The sequence below is a fragment of the Hippichthys cyanospilos genome, unplaced genomic scaffold (genome assembly GCF_059441005.1).
Source record: "Hippichthys cyanospilos isolate Australia breed blue-spotted pipefish unplaced genomic scaffold, RoL_Hcya_1.0 HiC_scaffold_65, whole genome shotgun sequence".
Taxonomy (NCBI): Eukaryota; Metazoa; Chordata; class Actinopteri; order Syngnathiformes; family Syngnathidae; genus Hippichthys; species Hippichthys cyanospilos.
In genome coordinates this window covers 42857-50478 of record NW_028283421.1, presented here as the reverse complement: position 1 = coordinate 50478, position 7622 = coordinate 42857, and the positions used below count along the sequence as shown (strand labels likewise).

The window sequence follows — 7622 nt, the reverse complement described above, 5'->3', positions numbered from 1 at the left end:
GTTGGGGTTTGGCTGTGGAGGTGGAAGGACCTCGTAGAAAGTTGTGTGCCGTGGAACAGACCTGAGGAAGGCGAGGCAGCGCCGAAACGTAGTCAGTGCGGCACACGGGGTAGAATTGTATTAAAATAATTAGACTTGGGTGGGGGGTTTTTGCTTTATATTATCTCTAATTCAGTTGGGTTTAAATTTTATTTTATTAATTGTTCATTTAAAGGGGGACTAATTTAGATTACTGATTAGTTAAATAACAAAGGCGAAATTGACCAGAAAATAAATAGCAAGTAATAAGTAATTATAATTTAATTACTAGTATTTACAATTATTAACTAAATAGTGATTAATTATATAACCAAGGCGACGTCTAATTAAAAAAATAATTAAAAAATAATAATAATAATAAAATAAATAACAAAAAGATATGGATGGGGAGTGGACTGTAGTCCGGTATGGGCGGACTCGTCCACCCTACAAAAGAGTGGAGGACCCGTATGGGGGTTGGGGTCGGGGAGGGATGGCCCGAGCACCCTCCTTGTCGTTTAAGCTGTGAAAAGTAATCCGCGCCCGAATGGCGTGGCCGCGCCTACGAAACTGACAGATTCCACGTGTAAAAACTTCCAGAAGCTGGATCAAATGCCTTTGGGGAGGCGAACGGACGAATGTCCTGGCCTCGTTTCTGCTGAACCACCACCTGCCAAAAAGCTGCGACAGTCGCGGATGAGGGGCTTAAGTGGGCCGAGGTGGTGCGACTTTGTGCTCGGAAGCAAGATGGCGCGCAGGACCTCCGTCCTTCGTGGGAAACTGACTGTGGTGTTTTTGTGGTGCCTTTTCGGACACTGAGCTGACCGTGTGGACTGACCGTTACACTGCGGCTCAGTCTTTCCCTCAGCATTTATGTAGCAGTCTAACTTAAGAAAAGCTTGATGTTGCACTATGTTGGACTATGAGGAACAACCGCATGAGGAACAACCGGATAGCACATCTTTGGACAACACAGAAAATATGCGACAGCCACAACTGGAGCACAGCACATGGCCCTCCATAAGACCGAGAAATTTACAACAAAGGTTGTCAAGGCAAGAGCTGGTGCGGAACGCAACCGCTGCGAGCCGGAGACACTGGGCCGAGAGCGTAGGCGAGACGCCGGCGATCGGCGAGAGGAACACGGCGTAAAAACTGCAACGGGTGCGTAATGCAGCCAGTACAGCGGGAGCCGGGCAATAGCCACCACCTTCGCGTGCGAAGCGCAAGCGACACGGCACAGGCTGAAAAAGGGTAAAGACGGTTAACTGACGCAGTTGCAAGCGGGTAACTAGGCACACAAAGGGCCGAGGAAACTTCACAGACAGGCAAAAACAAAGCACGACTTTATGGCGAGCACGCACACGTCAGGTCGTGAACACCATGAAAGTCACCAGCCACCAAGCGTTAGCGCTCTAAGTATCAACAACAAGGAAACGGCTTCGAAATTCACCCAAAAGAACACCGAAAGCTCATAACACAACGCAACTCACCCTGCGCAGCAGAATCCCAGCAAATGTTACGTCAACCAAACCAACAAACCAACACCAGTGTCGCAGCCACCGGAGGGCGGACAGTAAACCGCAGCCCCGACTGACAGTCAACGGGGCTACAAGCGACGAAAAGAATAAAATGAATAAACATAGAATGAAATAGTTCCCCGTCTCCAAAAAACCGGGGTATTAAAATCCTAGTTCCGGGGTGGACTAAAACAAAACAAAATAAATAATCATGTAGGCAGTGGATGAACTGATGCTAACAAAGGAAGGAAGAGGTGTTATTGTAGTGTTTTCAATGTTGATTGTTGATGACACCAAGTTAAACCACAAAATGAATCCTTCTTTCACGTTGCCTCGTTTATTGTGAGTTTTTGAATCCTTGCATTTGTGGTGAAAACTGAAATAACAAACAAAAGGTGCATCGATCGTTTTACAAAAAACAACTCAACAAAATATATCTAAACATTGACTCTTACATAAGTAAACTATAAAAAAATAAGACTTACGGCGTTTCTGCCTGATAAATTCACCCCGGATGGCGTCGGATAAACTCAATGCCGCACGATGGGCACGGTCATCTTCCCTTTCACCCGCGACCCACACCGGAAACGGAAGTAGCATCGCAACCCGGAAGTGCGTCATCATAAACCGGAAGTATTTGTCGGGATTAACTTTACTCCCCAACAAAACAAGAACAATAAACAAACATTTAGTTAACTTAGCCGTAAAGGCAACACAGTTATATAGGTGTAAAATAGCTTTTTGTTGATGATGTTGTTGGTGGTGATCTTTACTCTTCGCGTGCCATCACAAAACTGATACACAAAGTCCAAAACAGCAAATTCAAAGCCAACAGGTTCAAAGCATCAAAGGATCATAGCAACATGCCTACTGGGTGAGAGACATGGTCCTAGTGTCCGCCACCCAGCTCCCCCCCAAACACCCAGAAAGGCATAACGGAAAACCCCACAAGGTATTCACCGGTCTGGCACCGAGTCTCAGTCCGGTCCTGGGCGGTGTATGTGACACCAGGGGCCCAGGTAAGACAGGAGCAAGGGTGAGACGCTCAGCGTGAAAACCATGAGGTAGCGTTGGCATAGGGATGTTCTGAAGTTCCGCAGGAGCCGGAGTGGCAGTGCTGATCCGCATGCTGGCAGGCACAGTGCGCTTCCGAGGGACGGCCGGTCGTGGCTGCGTCGCAGTCTGTGCCTGGGCCTGAACCTGCTGCGGCACCAACACCCGCTGACCCGCTCCGATGTATGCTCGGACCATACCTGCGGGCATGGTGAATCGGAGGGGCGGCTGAATGATGGTGGCTGGAGGCCTACTGCTGAGGCCGGACGGACATCGGTAGTAGATGAGGCCGCCCGGCTGGAAGATCCCGGTCGACGGCCAGGGACTCCGAAATTGGACTGCACAGCCGTTCTCACCAGTGCCTGCACCAGCCCGTTGTTGGCTGGCTCGATCCCTGGTGCGCCAAGGGACTGGGCGACAGGTGAGAGGACCCTTGTCGGGGTGCTGGCTGGCTGACGTGGTACCAGCTTGCTGCATTACCTGACGTATAGTAGGCTGGTGGAGGAATGCCACGATGTGGGACGTCTGGGCGATTCCTCGCTGAAACATTCTGACGTCCGGGGTCACCTGCATGGCTAATTGTAAATATTCTGTGTGTGTATATTTGAAAGTGTTGAACCATTGTGTTACCTAACAGTCCAAATACTGTATTTAGAGCTAATTTAAAGGGATAGGGTCAATCTTTTAATGATAACTTGACCTATGATTGTATTTAAAACCTGCTGGTGGTCATAAAGAACACATACATTTGCAAGTTTTTAAACATTTTTATACAATAATTTAATCCTTTTAATTAAAAACGGACAAAGTCTTACACGTTATCCTTTTAAAAGAAAACTACTACAATATTGAAAAGAATGATGTTTGAAGTTAATTGACTGGATGCAATTGCACAACAATTGATTAGTCAAACACATAAAGTATTTAGCTACAATAAAAAGAAAATACGAATGGAAATAAGAATTATAGCAAATTTACCTTGAAGCAAAGGTTGTGCCACATGAAAACCAACATGTGCATCCCTCCTGGTCGAGTGTGCACTAATGAAAGACCTGAGCTCTGTCGAGGCCTGAATCAAATTTTGATTAGCCTCTCTGCTAATGTGGTCACAAACTCTTCTTAAATTAGCAATGGAAATGTTTAGAGCGCGTACTTCACTTCCACCAGCAGGACCTTGATGATAAGCTCTCTCTATTGCTCTGCACCTTCGCCTGACACGAGTCAGTACGCTGTCCGCCATGTTTATTCAGAAAGAAGGGGGGGGTGAGAAGATTTCAAACTTGTGGGCTTGGCTTTGATTGGTAGGATGACTGTAATCTGTTTTGAAATGGACAGCCAATAAGAAACCATTGCACACGTTCCTAACTTGATATCATGCGCTTACAAGCGCTCACTAGCTTGATATCAAGCCTACAAGCGCTCACTAGCTTGATATCAAGCCTAAGAATGCCCACTAGCTTGATATCAAGCCTAAGAATGCCCACTAGCTTGATATCAAGCCTACAAGTGCTCACTAGCTTGATATCAAGGCTAAGAACGCCCACTAGTATGATATCAAGCCTAAGAACGCCCACTAGCTTGATATCAAGCCTAAGAACGCCCACTAGCTTGATATCAAGGCATAGAACGCCCACCAGTTTGATATCAAGCCTAAGAACGCCCACTAGCTTGATATCAAGCTCTTACAAGCGCTCACTAGCTTGATATCGAGCCTACAAGCGCTCACTAGCTTGATATCAAGGCTAAGAACGCCCACGAGTTTGATATCAAGCCTAAGAACGCCCACTAGCTAGATATCAAGCTCTTACAAGCGCTCACTAGCTTGATATCAAGTGTAAGAACACCCACTAGCTTGATATTAAGCGCTTACAAGCGCTCACTAGCTTGATATCAAGCCTACAAGCGCTCACTAGCTTGATATCAAGGCTAAGAACGCCCACTAGTTTGATATCAAGCTTAAGAACGCCCACTAGCTTGATATCAATCCCTTTTAGAAGTAAAGCTCGTTTTGTTTTATTGGTAAGTAATATTGTCGTACAAAATTTGGTTTTACGATTATTTTTCAGATATCTAGTTTGTTTAGTTTTTTATTTCTAAGTAATCTTGTCGGACAAAATGTCGTTTTACGATTATTTTTCAGGAATGTTGTTCATTTTGTTTTTATTCGTAAGGAATATTGTCGTAAAACATGTAGTTTCACGATTATTTTTCAGAGGTAATGCTCGTTTTGTTTTTTCTGGCAATAAACTTTCTCTTAAGATTGCAGAGTTTTGCGTGTCCAGTTTTGACGTCGTCAGTAGGCGCCAAGAGAAGCCTCATGTTGGCAGAACTTTATGAAATCTGCCGCTGGCTCTGACGTCCGTAGCCGTTAAAAGGCAATATAAAAGTGCAATTTTTGGAACATAATATTCTTATTACTGTTTGTTGCTTTTGTATGTTAGAATTATTGTATTTCCTAGTTCTTATCCATGGAGTACAACTTTGTTGTGACTGTGACAGTGCGTTAGAAATAACAGTTGCGCCGTTTTTAGTGTGGAGACAACTGCTGGAAGACGCCGCTGCACAGGAATTGCTTCACTTTGGACCTTAAGATGGCATCTTCAGCAACATAATGCTGTTACTTAAGAACATCAGGAGGAGAAGCACAGCATTTGTCATCATCATATCCGATATGATTTGAGGGATTTGTCTCCAATATTTTTAATATACACTGTTTAATCGTAGTTAAATTTGTTGTATATAGTTCTTGTGTATTTAAATATTTTTACATAAGTATTTTAAATTGGTATAGACATGAAAAGTCTGAAAAGAATTGGTGAAACAACAATTAAAATTTCTTCCAACACCTAACAGAGATCACACATGCTGTCAAAAAAAAATCAGATTTCAATAAAGACCGTAGAGACCTGTAGGCACGTTAATTGGTTCTGTTCAAAAGTAAGGAGCCAGGGCTCTGTTTTTGTATTTTACTGTATTTATTTTGTTGGTTTTCATGGTAAAAATAATGAAAGACAAGGTGCGGATGTCAACAAGTACACCGCTGACACCATTGCTCTGCGAAACATTCTCCAGTTCTCCCAGACCTGCATTTACAACACAGTTTACAGCAGAAGCCTGATAATAGCCCATTTATTTTAGTTTTGTGAGACAGAAGAGAAAAGACATTCAGGTGAGTGGGTCTCAAGAAGAACCCTGTGTGACTAAAATGTTGGTCTTCCACTAATGGATGGCTTATATACAGTAGAACAGTAAATAATAAGTCTCTGAAACTCATAAAAGTATTTGCTCCGGCAGAGATCTGCGTAGTTATTGTTCATACTACTGTAATACCTGTTATGTGGGGGTCAGTGCCTCGGCCATCTCCCGTCTGCAGATGGTCCAGAACGCCGAAGCACGTCTTTTAACAGGCACATGCAAACATGAGCATTTCCTCCTGTACATTTTAGGATTCATTTTAAAATCCTTTTATTTACTTTAAAATCCCTGAACGGTCTTGCCCCTCCCTACCTCTCTGAGCTTCTGCGCACATTTTGTCTTATCAGTTTTAACTTTTATGTCTTTGAGCTGTTGTGTCTGTTTTTACGATGTTTTTATCTTTCTGTATAGCACTTTGTTCAGCTGTGGTTGTCTTAAAGTGCTTAACAAATGAAGTTGGATAGTCTTGAGTTTCAGAATTTAAAATCAACAACAAAAAAATAAACCAGTAAAGTGACACATGATCTAATATATTCTATTGATATTTAGCCCAGGACAGTAAACAACTGTGGAATCGCAGCTTCAGGCTTTACAGGGTTAACTCTTTGCTGGGTGGAGCACTTATCTAAGAGCCAATAGGAGTTGTCATCATTTTTGTCTTTCCCGCCCCCTGATTAGCATTTGGTGTAACTAGTGCAACTAGTGAGCAAAATGTGTCCAGTTGTTCTACTAGTGAACATTTGGGCATCACTCGTTAGCTAGTTGAACTACAAATACCCTTTGACTAGTGGACAAACGAGTGTATTGGCATCCACTGGTTGTACTAGTGAGCATTTTGGGTCTCACTAGTATAACTAGTGAGGTCAAACTGTCCCACTTGTATAACAAGTGGATATTTGGCACGTCAGTAGTTAACTAGTAAAACATTTGACACTCACTAGTTTGATATCAAGGGATGTAGGAGAGCACACTAGTTAACTTGTCAGTAATTTGTCTGTCACTAGTGTCACTAGTGGGTGTTCCGGCTGTCACTAGTAAACTAGTGGAGGAAATCAGAGGTCATTAGTTAACATGTAGGAACAAACTGTGTTTGACTAGTTAACATGTTGACGCTTTTATGTCTTACTAGTTAACTAGTACTTTGAAAATGACTAGTTCAATCTAGTGTGCCACATGTGCATCAAAAAGCGAACTAGCTGGGCAATTGGCACTACAAGTGTGTTTCTTGATTTCACTAGTTGGGCAACCAATCAACACTTGTTGGACAAAAGTGCCACTGCTTGTTGAAAATTAGCCACTAGTCGGCGTTTTTGTACAACTAGTAAGACAAAGCTAATAACTAGTTTGGATGTACGTCCAACTAGTGCCGGCAAAGACCAAACTAGTGAAAAATGCAAATGGCTGGTCTCCTTGATATCGAATAAGTGCTCAAAAGGCTTGCCATAGGAGATCTGGCGCCCGATGTTTTGACTAAACTTGTCTGGAATGCAGATCATGTGGAAAGATAGATAGATAGATAGATAGATAGATAGATAGATAGATAGATAGATAGATAGATAGATAGATAGATAGATACTTTATTCATCCCCGTAGGGAAATTCACATTTCCAGCAGTATCCTCAAGTCGAGATATAAAATATGAGAAATAAAATACACAAGATACAAGATAGAAATGACGGTTCACTCCAACAGGCTTGTGTCCAATCATGGCGTGGAAGAGGCACACCTCCACCTCATGGCTCCAAACCACCGACTCCTCACCGGGTATCAGGGCTGCGTCCGGGAGTTTTTTGTCAGCCTGGTTTTGTGTCACGTCAGCCTCTCCCATGGTCGAGA

At 43.3% G+C, this 7622-nt stretch overlaps 1 pseudogene; it reads right to left on the bottom strand.

Annotated features, from left to right (window-relative positions):
* Nucleotides 1–580: 580 nt before the first annotated feature.
* Nucleotides 581–7614, bottom strand: LOC148405119 (MRG/MORF4L-binding protein pseudogene; annotated as a pseudogene).
* Nucleotides 7615–7622: the final 8 nt, after the last annotated feature.